The following is a 27,073-nucleotide window of genomic DNA, read 5'->3' on the forward strand; positions in this document are numbered from 1 at the left end:
ACTTTGAGTGCCCAAGTCTCATCTCTGGCAGCTCGGAAGGCACAGGAGGTGACTACCAGCGGCAGAGCTGCCTCTCCCACACAAGCCAGTATAACCAGAGTCCCTTTCCAAAAGAACTAATGGGCTTTAAAATTCATCCATTTTTACTGCACTGCCAGAATTCCGGTTTCCCATCTCCATCCTGCCTGCGAAGGGCAGGAGCAGCCTCCTGCCCACCATCATCCTGAAGCTGCCTCTGCCTTAATCCTGGATCCGCTCAGACTACCCAGGCACCAAAGAAAGAGAGAGAGAGAGCCACACAGTGGAAGCATTGATTTCTTTTTCAAAGTGCTCCAGACTTTGCAATGCTCATTAAAGCTCTTGTTAACACGCAGGTTCTGATTCAGTAGGTCTGGGCTGAGTTCTAAGATACGGCATTTTTTGGCTATCAGACACATGAAAAAATGCTCATCATCACTAGCCATCAGGGAGATTCAAATTAAAACCACATTGAGATATCACCTTACACCAGTTAGAATGGCCAAAATTAGCAAGACAGGAAACAACGTGTGTTGGAGAGGATGTGGAGAAAGGGGAACCCTCTTTCACTGTTGGTGGGAATGCAAGTTGGTGCAGCCACTTTGGAGAACAGTGTGGAGATGCCTCAAGAAATTAAAAATAGAGCTTCCCTATGACCCTGCAATTGCACTGCTGGGTATTTACCCCAAAGATACAGATGTAGTGAAAAGAAGGGCCATCTGTACCCCAATGTTTATAGCAGCAATGGCCACGGTCGCCAAACTGTGGAAAGAACCAAGATGCCCTTCAACGGATGAATGGGTAAGGAAGATGTGGTCCATATACACGATGGAGTATTATGCCTCCATCAGAAAGGATGAATACCCAACTTTTGTAGCAACATGGACGGGACTGGAAGAGATTATGCTGAGTGAAATAAGTCAAGCTGAGAAAGTCAAGTATCATATGGTTTCACTTATTTGTGGAGCATAACAAAGAACATGGAGGACATGGGGAGATGGAGAGGAGAAGGGAATTGAGGGAAATTGGAAGGGGAGATGAACCATGAGAGACTATGGACTCTGAAAAATAACCTGAGGGTTTTGAAGGGGTGGGGGGTGGGAGGTTGGGGAACCAGGTGGTGGGTAATAGGGAGGGCACGTAGTGCATGGAGCACTGGGTGTGGTGCAAAAACAATGAATACTGTTACGCTGAAAAGAAATTTTTAAAAAGTGGGAAAAAAAAAGATACAGCATTTTTTAAAATTTCTTTAAATTCAATTTATTTAACATACACTGTATTATTAGTTTCAGGGGTAGAATTTAGTGATTCAACAGATGCATATATCACCCAGTGCTTATTACATCAGGTGCCCTTTTTAAGACTTTGAGAAAGAGAGCATGCACACATGCATGCACGTAAGTGGGGGGAGGGGCAGAGAGGAGGAGAGAAGAGGACTCCCCACTGAGCAGACTGCCTGATGTGGGGTTCCATCCCAGAACCCTGAGCTCATGATCTGAATCAAGGGTTGGACACTTAACCACCTGAGCCACCCGGGTGTCTCTCAAGTACCCTCAATGCCCATCACCCAATTACCCCATCCCCGCACCCACCTCATCCTCCAACCCCCAGCAACCTACAGTTTCCCAGAGTTAAGCATCACTTATGATTAGCCTCCCTCTCTATTTTCATCTTATTTTTCCTTCCCTTCCCTTAGGTTCATCTGTTTTGTTTCTGAAATTCCACACGTGAGTGAACTATGTCAGTCAGTGAAAGAAATACTGTACGATTTCACTCATGTGTAATTTAAGATACTACATTTCTAACGAGGTTGAAGTGAAGACGGTCTGCAGACTTACACCAAGAATTTACAAGAGGACTATGGCTGTTAATCAGGACTTTTAACCTGCACATCCTATTGGGAATTATCTAGGTGGTAAACACTTCTCTGTTCTTGGACAGGAGGGTGTATGAGGAGGTAGACACTCATTCTTGGAGTTGCAACTACAACTTTCTCTACAAGCAAAGAGTTTGCTAGGCTATGGTTTTCAAATGTTTAGATCAAAAGTCAAGCCTCTCTTTGTCTGCAAGGTCATTTACAAATATCTTCTCCCATTCTGTGAGTTGTCTCTTAGTTTTGTTATCTGTTTTCTTTGCTGTGCAGAAGCATTTTATCTTGATGAAGTCCCAAAAGTTCATTTTTGCTTTTATTTCCCCTGCCTTTAGAGATGTGTCTTGAAATGAGTTGCTGTGGCCAATGTTGAAGAGGTTAAATGACATTTCAGATAAAGGGCTTGTATCCAAGATCTATAAAGAACTTCTCAAACTCAAAACCCAAAAAACAAATAATCCAGTCAAGAAATGGGCAGAAGACATGGACACTTCTCCATAGAAAACATACAAATGACCAACAGACACATGAAAAAATGTTCAACATCACTAGCCATCAGGGAAATACAAATCAAAACCACAAATAGCCCAGCAATTGCACTACTTGGTACTTACCCTAAAAATACAAATGTAGTGATCTGAAGGGGCATCTGCACCCAAATGTTTATAGCAGCCATGTCCACAATAGCCAAACTATGGAAAGAGCCTACATGTCCGTCAACAGATGAACGGATAAAGAAGATGTGGTATATATACACTATCGAATACTATGTAGCCATCAAAAAGAGAAATGAGGGGCTCCTGGGTGGCTCAGTGGGTTAAAGCCTCTGCCTTCGGCTCAGGTCATGATCCCAGGGTCCTGGGATCGAGCCCCACATCGGGCTCTCTGCTCAGCGGGAAGCCTGCTTCCTCCTCTCTCTCTGCCTGCCTCTCTGCCTAGTTGTGATTTCTCTCTGTCAAATAAATAAAATATTAAAAAAAAAAAAGAGAAATGAAATCTTTCCATTTGCAACAACATGGATAGAACGAGAGGGTATTATGCTAAGCGAAAAAAGTCAATTAGAGAAAGACAATTATCATATGATCTCACTGATAAGAGGAATCTGAGAAACAAGACAGAGGATCAAAGGGGAAGGGAGGGAAAAATGAAACAAGATGAAACCAGAGAGGGAGACAAATCATAAGAGACTCGTAATGTCAGGAAACAAACTGAATGTTGCTGGAGGGGAGAAAGGTGGGAGGGAAGGGGTGGCTGGGTGATGGACACTGGGGAGGGTAGGTGCTATGGTGAGAAAAAAAAACAAAAAGAAACCCATAATGAGATACTACCTTATACCCGCTAGAATGGCACAAATTGACAAGACAGCAAACAAGTGCTGATGAGGATGTGGAGAAGGGGGAACCTTCCTACACTGTTGGTGGGAATGCAAGTTGGTACAGCCACTCTGGAAAACAGTATGTAGGTTCCTCAAGACATTAAAAGTAGAGCTACTCTACTACCCAGCAATTGCACTACTAGGTATTTACCCTGAAGATACAAATGTAATGAAGGGGGGCACATGCACCTCAATGTTCATAGCAGCAATGTCCATAATAGCCAAACTGTGGAAGGAGCTGAGAGGCCTTTCAAAAGACAAATGGATAAACATGTGATTCATATATACAATGGAATATTACTCAGCCATCAGAAAGGATGAATACCCACCATTTGCATCGACATGGGTGGAACTGGAGGGGATTATGCTAAGTGAAATAAGTCAAGCAGAGAAAGACAATTATCATATGGTTTCAGTCATATGTGGAACATAAGGAATAGCCTGGAGGACCACAGGGGAAAGAAGGGAAAACCGAATGAGAAGAAATCAGAGATGGAGACAAAACATGAAAGACTGTGGACTCTGGGAAACAATCTGGGGGTTATAGAAGGAAGGGGGTTAGGGGATGAAATTATCAGGTAATGGGTATTAAGGAGGGCATGTGTAGTTGTGTAGTGATGAGCAATGGGTGTTATATGCAACTAAAGAATTATTGAATACTACATCAAAAACCAATGGCATACTCTGTTGGCTAACTGAACATAAAAAAATACAACTAGGATGGAATTTTAAAAAGTCAAGTCTCCCAAAAAGATGGAGTAATTGTTTTCCACACTAGGAATTTCAGAGTCCCATAAAATACGTATTTTGGAAATGCATTCTTAAGAGGAAAAAAAAAAGTTTCTCCTTTCCACCACATCAAGAGGCCTAGAAAAACTAATTTTTCATGCTAGAAATGTCCTTTTACAGAAGACCTTACCATGAAGTATACAAAGAAATTCCACGGGTTGACTTAAACCACAAAGAAGTTAGAGGAGCAAAATGAGGAAAAGGGGCCAAGAGAAGACTGGGTACTACCGAGGTAGGGCTCCAATCCCATTCTCCCACAGACTGACCCCCCACAACACACCCCATTCTACTGACTCAAAAGCAGTCTCTCATTTGAGGGATGGAAGAGACCTCCATCAATCACTGCTTCTAAAAGAACAAACTGGCTTCAAATGGAAAAACAAACTTTACAGGGGGAAAAAAAAAAAAGCTATCAGGCTCCACCTTACACTAGCGTCAAGGTTAACATGACTGGTAAGAAGACAGAGATCAACATCAGGAATGCCCTGGTGTGATGCATGGAGAAAACCCGTCAGTCCTCTAGTATTCTTGCCCAAGAAAGACCTAATTTAGTCACAACAAAATGTCAGAAACAACTTGAGGGACAATCTACAGAGTAACTAACCAGTATTCTTCAAAAGTGTCAGGGTCATAAACACAAGCGAAGTGTGAGGAATGGTCACACTTTTGGGGTGAGGAATAACTAAACCTCATGTGGGGTCCTAGACAAGATCCTGGAATGGAGTTTAAAAAAAAAAAAAAAAGATTTGTGGGAAAAACTAGTAAAGTTCAATAAAATGTGTATTTTGGTTCATATTACTGGAGCAATGTCAATTCCCAGGTTTGGTACATTTTCCATGGTCACATAAGAGGTTAACAGAGGAAGCCAGGTGAGGGATATAGAAAAACTTTTTGCAACTTCCACCTAAATCTAAAATTAGTTCAAAAGGAAAAGTGAATAAAGTACTATTTGCTCCCCCCCCCAAGAGGCAGAGCCAAGAAGGCCACACCAGTGGCTGACACATCAATGGAAAAGTCTGACACTTCTTTTACTTTTGTAAAAAAGACTGGATCCTCTAGACAGTCTCTCTTCCATCTGCTTTTTCTCAATACCTTGACTCTTGGCTTCTTCTCATATCCCCCAGGCAGTGGGTCATTCTTGTAATAAATCAAGGAAAGCCACCAACTTTCCCTGGTTCCAACTGTGAAATCAACCTTCCACCTGTCACATAGTTGTAGAAAAGTGAACCCTTACAAAGAACAGCTAGAAAATGAGACACAAACTGACTAGGAAGGACATCTGGGGGAAACAATGACGAGGAGGTAAAGACAGCAAGAAAAGAAATTAAGGGTTCTCCCGTCCTGCGTGAGATTGGGTGGCTGTTTGACAGCAGAGAAAGCCAAGGGCATGCAGTGGGCACAAGTCAGGAGATCGCCAATTATTGGGTGAGAGGAACCCCAAAGTAGTTCCACAAAGCCTTCATCTCCAGTCACCCTGAATAAGAATGGAGTAGACACAAAAAAGACCTCTACTCTAAACCTTAGAAAAGAGCTACGCCAATGGTTCCTCTCACAAAGACAATGACACATGTGTTTCATTATCACTAGTTTTATTGAGTCACTAATGTTTACAAGTTAGATGTAGAGACCACATTTCGAACATGAGTGATTCCAACAGATAACACCTGGAGTAGAACATACAAGATAAAGCAAGACATTAGGAAAATTGTAACCATGCCCTTTGGCCTGAGAACAGAAAGTACAGCAGCTACATAATCACCACCACCACCACTGAGTGCCTACTGTGTGGCAGACATGGTCTCAAATCCTCAAAACAAGCCCATAAGGAAAGCATCACTATCCTTAGTTTACAGAAGAAGCTGAAGTTCAAAAATATAAACCATGTTATCTGACTTTGACAACACAGACAGTAAGTGGTAGATATAAGCTCTGAACCCAGCAACAATAATGATGCTCTTTCTACTCTACGTTGCTCTCTAGGATACTGTGGAGGACATGAAGTCGCTGGAACTAGCAGAGATACAGAGACCACTGGCCCTGTGTGGCAAAACCTATTAGCAAAGCCTCCCTGGGTACTTACATGTTCTTAATTAACAGACTGTGCCCACCACCACAGATGAAAGTCAATGAAGTCAAGTTTCTCTTTTCACCCCCCTCATTACTCTCCCCACAGAGAAGATGGTTTTCAGAGGGAAGAAAGATGGTACAGATCAACTCATCATGCAGGAAAAGACTGCTAGCTTATTACCAAACACATGCCCTTTCTTGGCACAGAGCTGGAATCATTCTCTATCCTCTCTTGCTATGGGGTATGGCCATGCACTTGAGTTTCAGCCAATGGAATGTCAACAGAAGTAACTGGCAAATTGTTACCAGGACTGGTCCTAAACCTCCCACATACAATCCTCTTCTTTCTGGTTGCTGGAATGAAGTCAACCCCAAGAGCAACTTTGAGCACCCCATGTTGAAGATGGCAGAATGACAAAGTGGACGGAGCTTGGGTCTTTGAGTCACCACTGGAAGAGCTGCCTCACCAGAAATAGCTGCTCTCGTCTATCACATCAACAAACACAGTACCATGCCCAGCTAAAACTTGCAGTGAGAAAACAGCCTATAAAATCAGCCCCAAGCGCCTGGGTGGCTCAGTGGGTTAAGCTGCTGCCTTCGGCTCAGGTCATGATCTCAGGGTCCTGGGATCGAGTCCCACATTGGGCCCTCTGCTCAGCGGACAGCCTGCTTCCCTTCCTCTCTCTCTGCCTGCCTCTCTTGTGATTTCTCTCTGTGAAGTAAATAAATAAAAAATCTAAAAAAAAAAAAAAAAAATCAGCCCCAAGAACTCCTCTAAGCCACAAAGAAAGCTTCTGTCACTTCGTTTGATAATATAATGAGGATTGACAGTGTCTAAAGAATTTTATAGTGGTCTCATTTGAATTTAAATCCTCTTAAGAATGAAAACACTCTGACATTGGTGACAGAAGCTCTTCAGATCACAGAACCATGTAAGAGGGTCCGTGGAATTAGTCATTATACACTAGTGTCCACATCTTAACAGGCACAATTACAATCTCCATCTTACAGAAGACGACACAGACTCAGACAATCCAGGCCATGGTTTCTCCTGTGCTCCAGCCCCAAAAGGAAGACTGTTAACTTGGCAACTCCAGCACACATCTCTCAGTTTGAACAGTTAAACCAACTACCAGCAAGTCATAGATCCAGGTCTGAAATTCCAGTCTTCTGGACAGACATCCTACTACCCCATATGGAAAATATTTAACACATAAAAGCATATCATCAGCAAATGCTAGTTTCCTCCACCTCCAGGCAACTATAGACTGTCTGGAGACACCCACTCTGTCCATCGCTTCTAGGCTAAGGTCACGTTCACAAAGCATAAGCACATTTTAACTCTAGCAGTACAATATTTCGGTGGGCTCCAGCCAAAGCTCTTTCTCGCTTGGGAGGGTTTTATGATGAGAATTGCCAGGAAAGCCAGCTTCATACCACAGCCAGCCTCTGGAGGATTCTCCTGGAGGGGTATCAATCCCCTTGCCTAGAACTGTGCAGTAAAAATTCTAGGAATTCACCCTTACTCACCCAGGGTGCCTTCTCTTCTCCTTCCTTTAGTAACAGCAGCTTAGGGCAGCACACAGCTGCTCAAAATCAAGGCCACCTGGAATACCTTCCTTGTAGCTAAGTAGAGCTGTGCGAACAGGTCCAGCCATTAGGATGTGAGGAGTACAGGCTCCACTTCTGTTCTCCCTCATGCTAGCTCAGCACAGGTGGGGGAGCAGACCATCATGAATCATGGGGCAGAGGGCAAGAGCCTGGAGATCACAGGACCACAATACACAGAAGCCAAGTTCTCCAACCCTGTGACGTTAGCATGTTAAACTCTGGACTGCCTGCATTCAAACAGCTGCTGGACAGAGAATGAAGCTTTCAGCTTGTTTAAACCACTGTCATTTTCCTCTTTGTTTCAGCCAAACCCATATCCCCAACAGTACAGATTCCCTGTGGCAGGTGCAGGGAATCCCCTGGGGCATTTCCAGCAGACTTTGGCTTGCCTTCTAGCCCTAGCTGGATGGCTGTTTCTTCTCTCTGCCCTTTTCAAGACAATGCATAAGGTGTAGTTAAAAACGCCTGTGCATAAGGTGTAGTTAAAAACGCCTTACACAAACACTTCCAACACACTTGTCCACAGAATGCTGGCATCGAGTCACCTAGAAACTTATGTAAAACTGATGTTCCTGTACTAAATTCCCAGGGATTCAGATTCAAGGAATATAGAAAAATTCTTAAAATCTCTGTCTCAGAAGCTCCTGGTGTAATTAGAACATTCAACAGGTCTTCTGGGGTTGGAAGTCCACCGGGGATAGGAGCATGTGTACAGACAAGGCTTCCTCCAGCATGCCTCTGGGTCTTCCTGTATAGCTTCCAACCCACTATTTGCCTAAAAACCCAACTTGTATATGTGCCCTGACTCCACCCCCACTCCCACACCCCAAGTCTAGCCTCAACTGCCAACTCATCATCCACTCCCGTCCATCCCTGGCTTGACTTGGCTCTCAGTTCAGACTTGAGGCCACCTCAACCTGACAAAGCAGTGGCCTCATTAACCACTCCAATGCCCATGAGGGCTGGACAGCAGTGCCTATGGTTCCCAACACTCAATCAGGTATGTGAAGTTTTAGTAAGAGGTTCTTCTCAGAAGCGCAAACTAGCAGTAGTAATGAAGGCAGGAGGACACTTCAGGAGGTGATGGATAAATTCATGGCCTAGATTGTGATGGTTTCACAGGTACATGCTAGTACACGCTCGTCTCTAAATTCAGGAGGTCGTGTTGCATATGCACAGCTTTTTGTGCGGCAATCCTACCTCAATCAAGTACATTTTTTTAAAAAAAGAAGGAAATTAAGAACTGGACCTAGTAGGGCGCCTGGGTGGCTCAGTGGGTTAAGCTGCTGCCTTCGGCTCAGGTCATGATCTCAGGGTCCTGGGATCGAGTCCCGCATCGGGCTCTCTGCTCAGTGGGGAGCCTGCTTCCCTCTCTCTCTCTCTTTGCGGGCTTCTCTGCCTACTTGTGATCTCTCTCTGTCAAATAAATAAATAAAATCTTTAAAAAAAAAAAAAAGAACTGGACCTATTATTACTGCTTACCCAGGGGAATCTAGAGAAGGGCCCTCAGACCATCTCTTTGAGGCGATCTAAGAGCTTCCTCGTGGCTCATCTTCATTTGCTAAAGCAAGTGCTCTCCAGTAACATGCAAACGAGTCCCGGAACAGCCCTGACATTCCCATGGAGCAGCACGTGTATCACTACTGAACACAGGCTGAGCCCATTGATATGTAGGTTACTGCTGCCCTTTTTAAAAATTTAATTACAGTGTTTGAACCTTATCTCATTTTCAAGATCTAGCTACCAAGGCTCAATTAAAATTCCAAGTGTCAAAGTGAGAAAAGCCCCAAGTGGAGATCATCCTGAGTTGTAAATGTATGAAAACAGTTGGACATTTTACAATCATAACAAGTCCTCTTGGAGATGGACATTATTATCCTCAATCAATTCAAGATGTTTTACAGGCCCTCCGCCAGCATGTGGAACCCCCATGTACTTCTCAGAAGGAGCTGGTTAGAAGCTGCTAATCCTCACAGCAAAAGAATAACACAGCCACCCCTTCCCCAATCTTATCACAGTCACGCTAAAGCTCATCTTACTGTGGTAGGAGAGGAGTGAGGACAAGATGCTCCAGAGTAAACTCTAAGCAAGGATACTAGTCATGCGTAGGCTACAGGCAGCCAGAGGGGGCCGCAGAGTGGAAGGAGTAGGACACCATGCCTTTTCCATCACGACCAGGAATACCCTCCATCCCTCCTTCCCTTCCCAATACACGCACCCTTGGCCCACCAAACTCCATCTTCCAGTCCCAGGTCAAATGCCTCCTTCTCTATAAAGCCTCCTTGGCTTCCTCCTAGAAGAGTCAGCAGTTTTCATACCGGTGTTACCACAGGAATTCCCCACCCCCATGCCATTCATTCAAGAAACTTTGGCTGGTGCCAGGAATCATTCAAGGTGCTTAACGTAGCAAAGAACTACAGTTTCTGCACCTGATTTGCTTATCTAAGATGGGGGAGCAGGGAGAGAGGGGTAAGTAAACACTGCTTACGTTTATAAAAACATACAGCAGGGTGACAGTGACAGGGCAGGGGAGGGACAGTGGTTCTAGATAGGGCCGTCAGAGGCGCCTTGTGAGACAAGAAGTAAGTCAACACAGGAGAGGACAAGTGAACCAAGCGAGGACTGAAGCCTGCAGAAGAAGGGCATTCTTGGACAAGGGAATGATGCACTAAGCCTTGGGACAAAAGCCAAAAGGAGCTGGATAGGTTTGTGAAACCTCAGGGAGACCGCTGTGCCTGAGTGACCATGCAAGAGGGGCAGGCAGGGGACAGAGCACACACACACACACTTGCAGCCATGGTCAGCCCTTTGGATCAGATCCTGAAGCCAGCGAAGGGTGCCGAGGAAAGGAGCAGCACGGGTGCTATAATTATCGATCGGTCCATCTCCCCAGCAACTGACACAGCGCCAGGTTTATAAAAGACATTTAGTAACTCTTCAGAGAAGAAATAGCACAGAATGGACCCTGAACTGGCCACAGACAAACTTGGGCAAACAGGACTGGCCGTCGCCCACCCGTCCTCCTCGCAAAAGCATCAGCCTCCTAAGTTCCGCGTGTACCCAGGGCTACCGTATATCAGGCTTGATTCGGAAACACCGCTGCTCTCCAGGCTCCGTAATAAGCAATTATTCTCCTCTCCCAAAACCAGAACAGCAAGAGTCACTAGCGAAAAAGCCTGCTCAAAATTCTTGGCCCGTCAACACAGCATTCAGTACTGTTCTATCGCAACCACCGCGTGGATTGAGCAGCTCCGGTCACCCTCAGTAAGACCCACCACAGAGCTTCCTCAACCGTCTTCCGGGAAGGAGCTCAAGGGATCCGGTAGATTAGCTCTTCATCCCTGTACGACGGCTGGTACCATCCAGCCGTCGTACATAACTTAGAATCCCCCAGGTACTGCCCAAGATGAAACCTGATCTTGAACCCCTAGAGCTTCTGTGCTAACCACGTTTTAGAGCCTTTGCTAAAAGCAAGTGGGAAAAGATTCCTCTAAATTCTCATGGCTTTCTGCAAGTTTGAAGCGTCTGAATTTTTCCACACAATCCACTCATTTCTGATTTCTGGGGTCCACAGTGGCTTCAAGGAGGATAATTTGGTATCTGTAAAGCCTGTGTGTCATGTGTCTCGTGGCCTAGACAGCTCAGAAGTGATTTATCTTACCGTCATCAGAAACAAAGAATTATGGAGTCTCCTCTGACACTTCAGAAGCAGACAATGCTCCTCTCTTTCTGGCTCTTAAACTTGACAGGAGGAGCACGCCCCAGGCGCCGCCCTCAGTGCCCCAGCCAGACTGGCCGGGGCCCGGGATCCCTACAGAGCGTTGCAAGAGCAGCCTTCAGTAGCCGGGCTCTCACCTCCAGCCACAGGGAGGCAGAGTGCCTCCAGTGACTAGTGATGCACCCGCCCTGGGGTCAACCACATCAGGCCTCTCTCGGTCTCTCTACCTGCCAGTCCGGACACACTGACTTACTCCATGATGCTCAGGGTTCCCAGACTCTCCAAGGCCACCAAACTGCTTCCTTCTGTGCAGACAGCCCATGGTTGCCTCAGATCAATACTATACTCGCACTATTTCCTAGCGTTAGAAGGCTAGTTCGAAGCATATTCAACACTCCCCAACAGCACTCCAGGACAAAGTTGAAGAAATGCAGTGGTTCCTTAACCACGTTTAAGGAACCATAAAATACACTTATTAAGAAAAGTGCTGAGGAACCAGGCACTGAGGTGTGACTCCCAGTTCCATTGTTTTACCAGCCAGGGACCCTTGACAAAGCAACCAACAATCTCATCCATGAAGTGGTAACAGAACAGATTTTATCATTTTGTCAGGATTCAAGGACACATCTGAGGTGCTTAATAGAGTCCCTAGGACCTTATTACATGGTTTTAAAGAGCCTTGAATATGCTAATATTCTGATTCTCCAAGCAAGAGATGGAGTGTCCTCTTTTGCAAGTTTATTTCATCTCATACCTTTGGTTTTACAAAACCTTTTGGTTTTGCAGGCCAGTGGTCCTTGGAATGTATTTGGGAGAAGTCCTATGCTAGTCAGCGGTGTGTGCCCTGAGTCAGGCTGGAATTACAAGCTCAACACATCTGACTCACTAAAACTAATTACTCCCATGAAGCAGTACCAGAGGTAAGAGATGAAAAAATTATATTTAAATCACACTGGGTCAAAATCCTTAAGGACCGTCTGGGTCTCATTTTAAATTCTCACACATGAACTTCTCTTCTGGTTCTACTACTTCTTATCAGAAAAATACTGGACAAATTTCTCAACCTCTCTGAACAGCAGTTCCCTGATCTCTGAGATTAAAAGAACACCTTGGTGGTGACAGGGACAAAAGCAGACAATGAAGATCAAACATATGACATGTTTTAGGTATCTGTTTCTCCCCTTTCACTAGGTCTCAAGAGAAATAGAAATTCAGTCTGAAGGGTCATCAGACCAACAGTGTTTAGCCCAAGATTCTCTAAGACAAAAGTCAAGAAGCACCAAAGGACCTCCAATGCGCTTGTTTCGAGAAGGAAAGCTGGAAACCGCCACAAAACATTCCTTTCTCTTGTTCATTTGAATCAAGGGACCTCAAGGTACTGAATATACAGTATCCAGAGAGAAATTATTGCATATTCCTCAGACAGCCAAGTACCCAGAGTCAAATCAGGGCAGAATGAAAGGAAACAAAGGGCCCAGCATGGGTGAATTTCACGGTCCCATTTAAACTCTTGCAGATCTGTTTTACAAAGCCAATTCTGCTGAACCAACAAGAACTACTCAGTTCAGGTTTTCAAGGAGAGTTCTCATAGGATAATTTGTTGTCCTATTCCCAGTTGATCATGAACAATTCCCAAGGATTCCATGATTTCAGGAACTAAACCCTGTCTTCCAAACTAAGAGTTACCCCCAAAGTCAGCCAGAAATGCCTCATCAGACTGTAAAGTTCCCAAATCAGACTTAAGAAAATGTGACTATGGACACCGGAAAATGCAAGGTCTTTGGTAATTTGTGGAACACAATCTAAGGCAGCTTCTGAAATAAATCCTGCTTGGAAGGTGTAGCGTGGGGAACCCATGGAGCTCTCCACCAGCTCCAGCTCGCTGCCCTCCTACTTCTTTATTCCTGCATCAACTTGAAGAGCACTCGTTGCAAACCCCAGGTCCTGAACTAGCCACCTCCTCTTGCGACAGTGATACCAACACGAAAAGGCGTCCTCTGCAGAGCCACCGACAACCTCCAGCACTAAAGCCCCCCTCTCAGCAGGCCCCTCAACCACATCTGGAACACCTCACCAGCACCCCAACTCCTACAGTAGGCAGCATCTCCAGTGCCTACAAGGGCCAGGAACGCATCTCACAGGACTGACATGGGCTGAGACTCCAGTTATTTCCTTGAAATCATCAATCCCTCTCTTAAGTCTACATTTAAAAAACAGCAGCAACCCGCACATGGCCTCACAGTCACAGGGAAACCATTAGGAGAGCTAAGGCCTGGCAACCTAGAGAAAGACAGGCACTGTTTTTCCATGAGAAGCCAGAAAGCTCAACTTTTCAGGCCAAATACCCCAATTGCAAAGTGTCAGCCACTAATTCAGAATTTTTAACACATTTTTAGAGGAAGAAGACCATAGGGGTCATCATAAGGGAGGCAAATGAAGCATTTGTGCAAGTCAACTATCAGCCTGCCATGGGACCTTTCTTCTCAAAGATGAAGTCCAGGCTCCAGTCCTGCCAGGCTACCTCTCATGGGGAGTTTGCCAATGTCACTGCTGTGACTCCTTGCAGTTTCTGTCCTGTGGACTGCACACCCCCCATAAGAACCTCCTCCTCCAGCATACCCCACCCCCACCCCCCACCTCTGTAGTCACCACTGTCATCCTGGGAGGAGACCCTACACTTCTCAGGAAAGACCATCACTGGCTGGAAGAACCTGTTCTGGTGGTCTCCAGATGACGCCGTCATGCTTCAGGTGATCAACTGCCAGTTCTGTCCTACCAGGCTAGGATTACTGGCAACCAATTCAGTCAAGGAAGGGGCAGACCTAAACAAAGCACACTAGTTGAGTTCCTTTATTCTACCAAATTATGTAATTGTAGTTTCAAATTATTCGAAGTTATTCTGATTTCCAAGGAACAGTTTGCATGAACAGGTCAATTTTCTTGGCCTATGGCTGGTGTTTGATAAGGGATTTGGGACCTGAAATTATGTGGCCTGTATAAATAGCATACCTGGTCATTTTGGAAGCACTCTCGTACTAAAATTGTCAAGACAGCTATGACTGCTGGCCTCTGCTCACCCACAACCACTCCTTCTACTCACCCTCCGTTTACAGAGTCCCATACATGCCAGCCCTCCGTCTATCCCCCGAGCACAGCAGGCTGGATCCTGCTGCAGGGCCACTGTACTTCGAGTCTCCACTACCTAGGACACTCATCTTTCTGATTTCCTCCTAGTTGGCTCTCTCTTTAGGTCCAGACTAAGTGCTGCATCTTCATGGAACCTTCTTTGGCAGCCTTTATTCTCCACGGACCTGTTACTCATCCCTCCTCTGTTCTGTTTTCCTCCTTGACCTTTGTCTTTAGGTTTTGTTTTTGTCCACATTTAACTGACTTGCCGCAGCAGAAGGCAAACTCCCTGAATACAAGTCACTTGCATGTCCTCTTCCCCACTGCAGACTCCAGTGTTCTTGTCTCACAAATTAGTCATTGAGGAGTGATGAATTCCAATTTGACAAGTAAGAGGAGGTACAGGGAGAGGTCTGATCGAGGGCTCTTGGCTTGTCATGGACAAAGCAGAGACCTGAGCCCACGTCTTCTGACCGCAGGCCCAGCGATCCTGCCATGGCACCACCCTCATCAATGGACTGACGACCTAGAGTGCCCTCCACCCAGAACTCAGCAAGCCAGAGGGTTCAATCTTCCAACCGTGACAAGGCTTAGCTGTCCGTATTTCTCGCCACAGAACCAAATGAATGAACACCTATTACCCAAACGTTCAAGTGTTTCACAACTACTAAGTCCAAGGAAAGTCAAAGACGACCGTTTTAATTCTCTAAAATTCCACTGAACTTACGTGGTTTTATGCATAAATATTAATGAAACTGTGACTTTTTACTAAAGTAAAGGTTAATGGCTACATTTGCTGTTTTCCCATTTCTGAGACACTAGGCAATCTAAAATCTAAAATGCTTATATACAAGCATGGGCAATTTGACCAAAACATTATACTCTATCACTAGGATACTTCTGGTCTTCAATTAAGGTCAAAAGTCATCTGAACAGCTTCATTTCTTCCAAGAAAGATTTAAATTTCACTTAATTAGTGTGTTCCTCAAAAACCTTATTTCCTTGACATGAGATCCTTCCACCCGTTTTTGTCCATCTGCAAATTACTCCTGGCTAATGCACACTGCAGGCTGGAAACTTTCCCCTGAAGCTGTGCCTGTACTCTGCCAGGTTTAAAAGCAAAAAAGATAAGCCCAGATTCCAGGTTTCTTGTCTAGTGGCATTGGGGAGAATCTCTAGATGAACACTTTTAGCTTTTAGCTGTTTCCTCCAAGAAACCGCCTCCATTCAGAAGCAAGTGATCCCATTTCTCAGAAACTACTTCCCATTCTTTATTACCCTTTTTAGCTTTTCTAGGTTTTTATTCAACTAAAAACCAAAACAAAATAAATTCAAGGAACTACACTATAGGACATGAACATGGATACCACCCCCCTCAACCGGCCCTTCCTGCTTAGAACAAAGCACTCCCAGTAGCCTGAGCTAGAACCCATGGCCTCACCCCGGACTCCTCACTGTCCGACCCCCACCATCCTACATTGAACTAGACCCGGTTCACCCTGTCTCTTAATTATCTCTTAATCAACTTCCTTCCCTCTGCAACACCATCATCTGACCTCATCTAGGACCCATTCTCTTAGCCACAACCAAGGCTCTTCACAGCTGCAGCAACCTCCTACCAGCCTTTAGTCTCCGACTTTGAGCCATGCCATTCTCCACTAAGCAGCCAGGGTGATCCTCCAAAAACAAGCCATGCCACAGCTGCACTTCAGTCACTGCCACGGCTCCCTCCCGGTTGCTCTAGGAAAGGCCAAATCCTTTCAACGGCCCACAAAGCCATTCGCTGTCCTCCCTCCTCCTGCCTGACTCTCCAGGTTCCCGTCTCTCCACAGCTTGCCCCTCCCACCTTACCTATGCTGTCCCCACCCACCATTAACAATGCATTTTCCCTGTTCTTTTTTTTTTTTTTTAATTTTATTTATTTATTTATTTATTTTTGTTTATTTACAGCATAACAGTGTTCATTGTTTTGGCATCACACCCAGTGCTCCATGCAGTACGTGCCCTCCCTATTACCCACCACCTGGTTCCTCAACCTCCCACCCCACCCCACCCCCGCCGCCCCTTCATAACCCTCTGGTTGTTTTTCAGAGTCCATAGTCTCTCCCTGTTCTTTTAAGGCACGCTAGCGCTTATCTCTTTCCCCTTCTCACCTCACCCATGCCACACCCAGAGCCCTCTCCCACTTATCTTCTGACAGATTTCTAGTTACTCTATTTTACCCATTAAGCCTAACTCTCAGTGAGAAGACTTTTCAAGCCCTTTGGGAAGGACAAGATCCTGGATTCCTCCTGTCAGAGTATTAGCCATACGTCCTCGTGTTTCATGATCCTCCTCACTGTGTGCCAGCATGCAGCACCGCACAGCATTTCGTGTGTTTCCATTAATATTTCCTGAAGGTTCAAAACAGAGCTTACAGTCCAACCTGAACATAGTTTTAAATCCAAAGCCTCAAACGCTTTTGTTTGGGATATGGAGGCTTGCTGCCAATCCTTCAGCTCAAAAGCAGCATGGCTGGATCTGCATTAGGGCAAGACTCCAAGTCGAATGCTGTTCCCCTTCTTCCCAAATGGAGGCCGTGTAATAACTGGAAACACCTATTTTTTATTTTTTTTTAAGATTTTATTTATCTATTTATTTATCTTGACAGAGATCACAAGTAGGCAGAGAGGCAGGCGAGCTGGGGGTGGGCAGGAAGCAGGCTCCCTGCCGAGCAGAGAGCCCGATGCAGGGCTCCATGTGGGGCTCCATACCAGGACTCTGAGATCACGACCTGAGCCAATGGCAGAGGCCTAACCCACTGAGCCACCCAGGCGCTCCTACACCTACTTTTTTTTTTTTTAAGATTTTATTTATTTATTTATTTATTTATTTGACAGAGAGAGAGAGAGAAAGTGCACAGGTAAGCAGAGCGGCAGGCAGAGAGGGAGAAGCAGGCTCTCCCCTGAGCAGGGAGCCCAATGTGGGGCTCGATCCCAGGACCCTGAAGGCAGCTGCCCAGCCAACTGAGCCACCCAGGCGCCCCCCTACACCTACTTTTTAAATACACCTTATACTGTATCTTCTTGGAGGAAAGGATTAAAACATCCAAGTTTACCTAAAAAGTTTGATTACTGGATTTTTTTTTTTTATAAGATTTTTAGAAGGAGAACCCAAGCAAGCCTGGGGGGAGGGGCTTAGGGAAAGGGAGAGACTCTCAAGGAGATTCCACGCTGAGCACAGAGCCTGACAAGGGGCTCAATGTCATGACCCTTAAGATCATGACCTGAGCCTATGAAGCCAAGAGTCTAACACTTAACTAACTGAGCCACCCGGGTACCCCTGAAAAATATACTTTTAATTGCCCCAGGAGAACATTCTCTTGGGCTGACTTCACCAAACAATGTAACACACTTAGAATTTCCTCCCCCCACTTCCTACCTTCCATTCTGCTGCTCAATTATCTGAAAGTGCAAAATAAATATTGGTTTAAATCATTCACAATTACAAAGGTAAGCCTGCTTGGAAATTACAGAATGTATTCTGTTAGGAGAACCCATTATTTACAACAATCTCTCGATGTGAAAACCTCATCACTATTTCAAATGGTGAGAAGGTCCCAATACCTAACCCTTTTTGCTTCTGAAGTATCTGGGGAAGAACTAATAAATGTAGAAAGCAGCCCTGAGAGGGAGGGGAAGGACACTTGTTGAGGACCTTGACAGGAGACGTAGGAGAAACCATTCCCTTAAGTACTGTTGTTGGTCCTCTCAGGGTTTCCAGACATGCTAACCGGCACCTTCACTTTACATGAACGCACACGGAGGCAAATTAACTCCTACAGCTCACACGTCTGCGAATTGAGAGTCCTTGGTTCAATTCCTGGCTGTACCTGGCATCAAAGGGCAAAGAACACTGGAAATGAAAACAATATCTTCTGAAATACGAGGTTTCCTTTGATGAGGGGGAGAGGCTTCCTTAGGAAACCAGAAATGTCCTCATCTTCTCCTAGAACCGCTCCACAGAAAGCTTTGTTAGACCTCTTGTTTTCAACTATCTAACGATGCTGAAATTTTATTTGTAATTTAGGAATACAATTGAAAAATAGAAGATTTGCCATTAAATCTTACAGATTTGCATACACTGGCAGAGCGTTCAATTAGATTTAATCTATGTTAATTAAGCTTTCCATTTTAGCACAGCTCTGTATTAACACACATGAATCAGGAAAAATAAACCTCAAATCTGCAATGATATGAAGAGTTGTCGCTCTTTCTGTGTGCTCTATTGATAACTGCAAAACACAAAAACAAAACCACCCCCACCAAATCACAAATCACAAATCTAGAATAGCAGAGTGCCCATTACATAAGATCATACTTCAACTGCTACCTGCAGGTACATTTTCAGTCCTCCTTATACTTGAGTTTTCCATTTCATTTCATTTCATCTCCTCACTTAAGATCTTCATGGGAACTCACCTGACTCAGTTACCTAGGGAGTTTCCACATATTGCTGGGCCAAGAAGTTCACTCCTGGTTTAAAGGCATCACAACCTTCCCCAATGATCCACCTCTGGCTGCTGGATCCCCACCAGGTGAGAGAGACCGCTGCCTTTGGCTAAGAAAACTATTCAGCCACTAAAAGAACTCTTCCACCATTAAATCAATAATGGCCTTGCCTGAGAGTAGCCAGAAGCCCAGTAGAAATTGGAAACTGACTCCCAGAACAGTAAATGCAGTTTTTCTGGCCCACGGCTTTGGAAAAGACAACTGGATGATCACTTCCCACGTTGCCCAAGATGGCTAGGGAGAGTGTTCAGATCCAGTGTGCTGTTCCCCCACTGTGCTCCATCAGCAAAGGGGCCTTTGACTGGAAACTGAACGCTACCAGAAGAGTTTGGGTGATAGACGTCATTTTCCTTTAACCGCTGAACTGAAGAAAAGGAACTATATGTTCATCTGGCCTCCCTCTACATTCTGTTTTCCCCTCGGTATCAAAATTCCACTTTTTCTCTTAGGTACCCAGAACTAAGCTAGGGGTTTTATAAATACCTACAATCATCACAAAAATCCTAAGGTACTATTCATTTCAGTTTCCAGATACCAACACCTTTGCCCTTTTCACCATCTTATACAAGATGCAATATATCCCAGGCAGTCTCTGTGCCTGGGACAATAGATTCCATGTGAACCATTGAAACTGCTCATGAAATTTCTGAGCACCCCTGACCAGGGACAGAGAAAATGAATCTTTGGAACATTCTAGACTTAAGTGCATACTATTTATGTAAGAGTACTTCATATTCAAGAAAACCCTGTGACACAGTCTCTCAACTAGGCTACTTTCCTAATTTGGGCACAGACTGCACTGGAAACATCCCCAACAATCGAGACCAAGACTGCTTAGTTATTCCAATGCCCATGTTCTCGCATCTTTGACACAATGCTAAACTCGATTTCCCAGTCCTGGCCAATGCAATGTGGTACAGGTCACGCATGACCCTTCCAGATCTGACCCCTCAACCCACCCCAAGAGAAGAGAACAAAAATCTAATCCTAGAAGTTGGAATCTACCTCTCTCAGGTCACACAGCTGAAGCAGAAAATAAGTGCACATAGAAATTGAGTAACACAACTGGAAAGTGCTACATACGAAGTTGTATCTGTATGTATCTACATACACAAGAGCTATTCATCCGTTTAAATGTGCCACCAATATTTAACTTGTGTAAGGTCAGCAGAAAAAAAAAATTCAGCAATCTCCAAAGTCTAAAATTTCTCCCCACTTATTTGTCTTCAAAAAAAACAGAAGTCACACATTAAAATTTTCAAAGTGATTGAAAACCTAAACATCCCAATTTGGATCAAAGAGGAAGTCAAACTAAAATTAACAACTGCAGAAAAGTACAGAGAGGTACAGAATGATAGCAGTGGCCTGTATTTGAAACAATACACAAGAAAATATGAAGCCTTCAGTGATCTTGCTAAACACTGAAAATATCTAAGAAGCTACTAAAAATACACAGAGTAATCAAAAAGGAGGTAAAAAAGCAGAAATCAATGAATTTAAAATGAAAAACAGATTTGACCAATAAAACTAAGAACGGTTTCATTTAAAAGGCCAATAAAGGGGTGCCTGGGTGGCTCAGCGGGTTAAAGCCTCTGCCTTCGGCTCAGGTCATGATCCCGGGGTCCTGGGATTGAGCCCCGCATCGGGCGCTCTGCCCTATCTCTCAAACAGATTTAGGAACACACTGAAGACTGGATTGGCTGTCGTCTTTCTGTCTTTTGTAAGGAACTTTAATCTGCTTTTTTATTCCTCACTATTATGGAGATTCTAGACAATGGAAGACAAAAACGGAATAGCTGATAAAAATAGAAGAAACATTTTCAAAATTCAAAATGGTATACTTCAACCAAGGAGGATCATCCAAAAAAGAATATATAACTCAAATGCCAGGCACCGAGTATACAATGGGCAAATGTTGGCTTGGGGTGGGGGAAGGCTATCCACACAGCTTAAAAGTCAGATACCAAAACCAGACAAAGGCATTAACCACAGGCTAGTAGCTCTTCTGCATATTGATGTAAGAGTTCTCAATAATATACTTCCAAGTCCAGGAATATATAAAAAGCATTATACAACATGATTAAGTGGGGTTTATTCCAGAAATGCAAGCCTGGTACAACATCAAAAATTCAATTAGTTAATACACCACACATCACTAACAGAATAAAAACATGATCATCTCCACATATGCAGAAACAGCACTTGGGAAGGGGAGAGGGGGAGAAAAAAGATATCCTTTCATGATAAAAACAAACACACACCACACACACACAACCCCCGACAAACCAGTAATGGAAAGCAACTTCCGCCTGGCTCAGAACATCTAACACAAGCTACCATCATACTCTGTGGTGAAGAGCAAAGCGGTCCTCCTTCAGAGCAGGAACAAGACTACTTGTTCTCACCATTTCCATTCAACACTGCACTGGAAATTCTAGCCAAGCCAGTTAGCAAGAAAATAAGGCAACCAGGCAGAGATAATTTTATTTCTTTCTGTGCTATTTGCAAATAACAAGCTCTGGTATGTATTAAGAACGATTCACTAAGAAACTAATGAGGTCGGCAAGTCTGCATCACACAAGGTCCAACGAAACATCAGGTGCATTTCTATAAAGTAGCAATGAGCAAGTGAGATTATGAAAACAATTCCCTTTATCATCTGATGCCACTATAATTTAAAAAGCAAAAGTCATGCAAATGCTGTACTCTGAAACTATAAAACACTGTTCAAAATTAAAGAGAATCTAAAAGGGAAAGAAATTCCATGTCCATGGATAATACTACCAAATGGCAATACTCCCTAAAGAAAACCCTACAGATTCAATGTAATCCCTTTGAAAAATCCAGCTGACACCTTTACAGACATTACAAAGCTGGTCCTAGGGGTGCCTGGGTGGCTCAGTGGGTTAAGTCACTGCCTTCGGCTCAGGTCATGATCTCGGGGTCCTGGGATCAAGCCCGCCATCGGACTCTCTGCTCAGCGGGGAGCCTGCTTCCCCCTCTCTCTCTGTCTGTCTCTCTGCCTAATTGTGATCTGTCAAATAAAAAAATAAAATATTTAAAAAAAAAAGCTGGTCCTAAAACTCATATGGAAATTCCAGAGGACTGGACTATCCAAAACAACCTTGAAAAACAAAGTCAGAGGGCTCACACTTCAACTTTAGAACTTAATGGAAACTACAATCATCAAAAGATAATCCACTGGGGAGAAAAGGACTCCATGAATGGCGCTGGGACAACTGGTTATCAGTGAAGTTGAACCACTATACTTCACACCATATAGAAAAAGACTTAAATATATCAAATACTTAAAAGAGCTAAACCTGTAAAACTTTTTAAATAAATCCTAGAAGATGTAATAGCCTCCAGTTAGGCAGTAATTTCTTAGAACAAAAGTATCAGCAACAAAGAAAAAAAATAGGCACACTGAACATCTAATTTAAGAAATTGGGCTTTACATGAAGATAAATTCAAAGCTGAAAAAATATAAATCCTGGGACGCCTGGGTGGCTCAGTTGGTTGAGCGACTGCCTTCGGCTCAGGTCGTGATCCCAGCGTCCTGGGATCAACTCCCGCATCGGGCTCCTTGCTCGGCAGGGAGCCTGCTTTGCCCTCTGACTCTGCCTGCTACTCTGTCTACCTGTGCTCACTCTCTCTCTCTCTCTCTGACTAATAAATAAATAAAATCTTAAAAAAATAAAAATAAAAAAAATAAACCCTATCTGATATGGGACTTGAGTCTGTAAAGAACTATCACAAAATCATAACACAACCCAATTAAAAAACGGGCTAATGATCTGAGTAGACCTTTCTCCAAAGAGGATGTCTAAGCAGGCAACACAACATTAAGAAACTCTATACAATTTACCATCAGGAAATGCAACTCAAAACTACAATGAGGGGCCCCTTCACATCTATTAGAATGGCTGTGTCAAAGAGAAAGAGAGTAACTATTAACAAAACTGTGAAAAAACTCCAACCTTCACATACGGCTGGCAGGAATGTAAAAAAGGTCCTTTGGAAAACATCCTGGCAATTCAACAAACCAAAGTTACCACTCGATCTAGCCATTCTAACCCTAGTTATATACCCAAGAGAACACAAACATAGGTCCACACAAAAACATCTACATGAAATTTCATAGCAGTACTCATTACTGCCAAAAACTAGGGAAAAATTCAATGTCCAACCTATAAATAAAACATGGCATATCCAAGCAATGTAATATTCTGCAACTTTAAAAATCCACTACTGGGTGCCTGAGTGGCTCAGTGGGTTAAGCCGCTGCCTTCGGCTCAGGTCATGATCTTAGGGTCCTGGGATCGAGTCCCACATCGGGCTCTCTGCTCAGCAGGGAGCCTGCTTCCCTCTCTCTCTCTCTGCCTGCTTCTCTGCTACTTGTGATCTCTCTCTGTCAAATAAATAAATAAAAAATAAAAAAAAAAAATCCACTACTGACACACCATTAGCACAAAAGAACCTGGATAACATTCTACACAAAAGCCAGTCACAAACTGCACATACTGTGGGATTCCATATATACGAAATATCCAAAATAGGCAAATCCATAAAGCCAGAAAAGACATGAGTGGTTGCCTAAGGCTGGGGTGCTATGGGGAGATGGTTAAGGGGCATCTTTAAGGGTGTGGGATTTCTCTTGGAGGTAATGGAAATCTGTGGAGGACTGTGTTGAATGCACAACTCTAAATATACTGAAAAATAGTGAAACAGAAACATATTCAAAATTATCTGGAAACCCAAATGCCTACTTTCCCGTATTGGGAAACCCAATAACCCAATTGTGGCAGATACATTTTTAATTCACCTGGATCATGAGTGATACAAAGAAGATCATATGGGAAAGAACCATGAAAAGAACTGGGGAGTCTCACCTTCTAGTCAGGCTGTTAGATCCCTGACAGATTCCAATTTCTCTATCTAACCTACCCTGTCCCTAAACCCTCCACTACTGAATCAAGAGCCTCAAATCCTTGGTCATCTTCTATTCTGGTTGGAGGTCCACGACCAGTGTCTCCAAGACAATCTGCTCCTCTAGACGTTGTCCTGGGAAGAAATCTGAGAAGTGATGGAAGATTCTCTATTACAGATAGGAACATTGCTGGACTGTAATAGCTGAATTCCTAAAAATACACAATCATATATCTCTCTAACATGCCAGGTCTCCTTTACTAGGTGAACATCTGCTTCAGTGTGGAAACCAGGTCGTCTCTATGACCATACCCAGTGCATGACAGATTCTGGCAATTCCAAGACTTGATTAGACCAAACAAACATGGAGGAAGGCACCACAGAACTCCAAGGGGGAGGGGAATTCTCCATTTCCTTATGTTTATTATTTTTTCAATCAAGACTAAGGTTTTCCTATTATAAAGAAAAATGCTGAGGTGATTCTCCATTCAAGGACACTCAGGTTGCTTTAGAAACCTGTGAGGGAAGGGAAGGTGGCATCAAATGACTGTGTGGCAACACAAATTGTTTTTTAAACCTTTCTTAAATGGAGTTGGGTTTTAAAAAAAAAAAAAATCCAAAAGAGAAACCCAGGTAGTAGCTTTCAGATTTATGCTTAGAGGGGCGCCTGGGTGGCTCAGTGGGTTAAAGCCTCTGCCTTCGGCTCAGATCATGATCCCAGGGTCCTGGGATCAAGTCCCGCATCGGGCTCTCTGCTCAGCAGGGAGCCTGCTTCTCCCTCTCTCAGTGTCTGCCTCTCTGCCTACTTGTGATTTCTAGCTCTCTTTCAAATAAATAAATAAAATCTTTAAAAAAAAAAAAAAAAAGATTTGTGCTTAGACCAGAAGAAATGTGTATTTAAGGGCAGTCCACTTTGCAGGCCCTATCCTCTTCCACCGTCACAAGCAACCCTGCCAAGTAGATGGCCACCTCCCTTCATCCCAAGGAAAGCGAGACCTAGAACTCCAGGCCCCAAGAGGCCGGCTCTGCAGTCAGTGCTCTCTCTACTACAACAGTTGCCATTCCACTCACTTCTCATTTGCCTTGGGTCCCCCTCCCCGCCGCCGCTTTCATGGAGATTCAAGACCCTCTACGTTCCATCCTTGGACACTCGTATGGCCCTTTTACTGAGGCCACCCTCACACCCAACCCCTCCATGTTGCCCCAGGAGGAGGGGTGCAGGGGGGGTGGCAAGCACATGAGCCTTCCAGATCTGTGAAGCGGAGACTGGCTGGACACCTCCATGTTGGAGTAACAAGGACTCTTATGCCTTCTCCGTGTCTACAGAACACTTGGCCTCTGACCTGTACCTGCTCCCCAACACGCGCCACCTCGCTTTCTCTGGCTGACTCAGAAACAGCCAAATTCTGATGCTGACAACATCCCTATATAAGGATCGGGGTCCGTCACATCCCTTTGAGGCAGAGATCAAGTTTAGCCACTGAAACAAGAACACTGGATCCTCACCTCTGGAAAGAGGCACATGGAGAGCCTCTGTACCAGTCTCATTAGTCTGTTTTCCGCACCTCTCCGTCCAATCCACTAAAATTGCATTTTCCTGCATTTCTCTTCTGACTGCCCACCTTGTTCCCATTCAGTACCTCAAGACTTCCTGACCTGCCAGGATTCTGGCCCTTCCAGAGTTGCCCCTCCGTGTGATCTTCCCTAACCACTGACCTAGCATCCCAAACTGCCTTGATATAGTTCTGCTGTCTGACAGGTCCACCTGAATAGGTAAAGGAAGGTTTACCTGAATTCAGGTTCCCCAGAAGCAGACTGACACATAAACTTGAGAACAAGTGATTTCCTAAGGAAGTATTAGGGGGTGGGGGCAGGGAGGGTAGCAGGACCTGGAAGCCTCAGCCTAATCCCAGGCAGCACTGGGGAATTAATCAAGCTACAGAGCCAGTCTGGCTTTAAGGCCTCCAAGGCAAAGGAACTGGGCTTCTGAACTCCTACACCCTGTCAATCACTGACTACAGGCTGCCTGGGGGAATCTATGAACTCCCAGACACTTGTGTTCTCTCTAGTGGCTACGGAGGCCCCCACCTCTATAGTACCCCTCCTCCCCGCCCACCCAGAGCTCCGCAGCCTCCTCCCCACACACAATGTGCCAATGACTGACCCCACCCACCTCTTCCTTCCCAAAAATCATAGTAAGTGATTTCTGGACTGCCCTTCTTCCCACGCCTTCCTCCTCTCATTCAGCTGTCAAAAGAATTTTCACTTTCCTTTATACAACCACAGTTCTTTCTGAAGCCTGCCTTAACTTACCGTGATCCTTCAGAATGGACTATTATCACCTTTATTCCTTAAATACCCATTTCTAGCAGTGCATCTAGAATACTCTGTGCATCCATCTTCCCTACAGCCTTATGAGATCCTTACAACACAACTGCTGTATCATTCCAGTGTTCCCACTATCCAGCACAGTTACTGCGTAGAGTAAACACCTAAGTGCTTACTGAAGGGTGTTAAGTCTAACTTGCTTGAGGACCTCCCGTCAAAGTGACAGAGGACGCAGTTTCATAGGAGCCAAGTCCACCAGAAGACGGAAGATGGGCAAGAAAGACACTCAGGAGTGGTCCTTGGAGAGGCCACAAGAAAGTCACTCTGCCCAAAGTAAGTTCTTTTTTTGTTGTTGCTTTTAAGGTTTTATTTATTTATTTGACAGACAGAGATCACAAGTAGGTGGAGAGGCAGGCAGAGAGAGAGAGAGGTGGAGAAGCAGACTCCCTGCTGAGCAGAGAGCCTGATGTGGGGCTCCATCCCAGAACCCTGGGATCATGACCTGAGCCGAAGGCAGAGGCTTAACCCACTGAGCCACCCAGGCGTCCCCAAAGTAAGTTCTTAATGCAAAGAAAACTCATCGGTGTGTTCAACAGCAACAAGGCCTCAGCTAGCTACATGCCCTCTTAGAGATACAACCTCCAGATTCCAAGGCATTTTGCAGAGTCCATTAATTCTAAGTACACTTTCGA

General features: G+C 44.5%; 1 protein-coding gene across 2 annotated transcripts in view; it reads right to left on the reverse strand.

The window, feature by feature from the left end:
* Positions 1-27,073, reverse strand: part of NELL1 (neural EGFL like 1) — an 860,623-nt gene that overhangs the window by 760,288 nt on the left and 73,262 nt on the right. The window lies entirely within an intron of this gene.

Source organism: Meles meles, chromosome 8, assembly GCF_922984935.1.
Source record: "Meles meles chromosome 8, mMelMel3.1 paternal haplotype, whole genome shotgun sequence".
Taxonomy (NCBI): Eukaryota; Metazoa; Chordata; class Mammalia; order Carnivora; family Mustelidae; genus Meles; species Meles meles.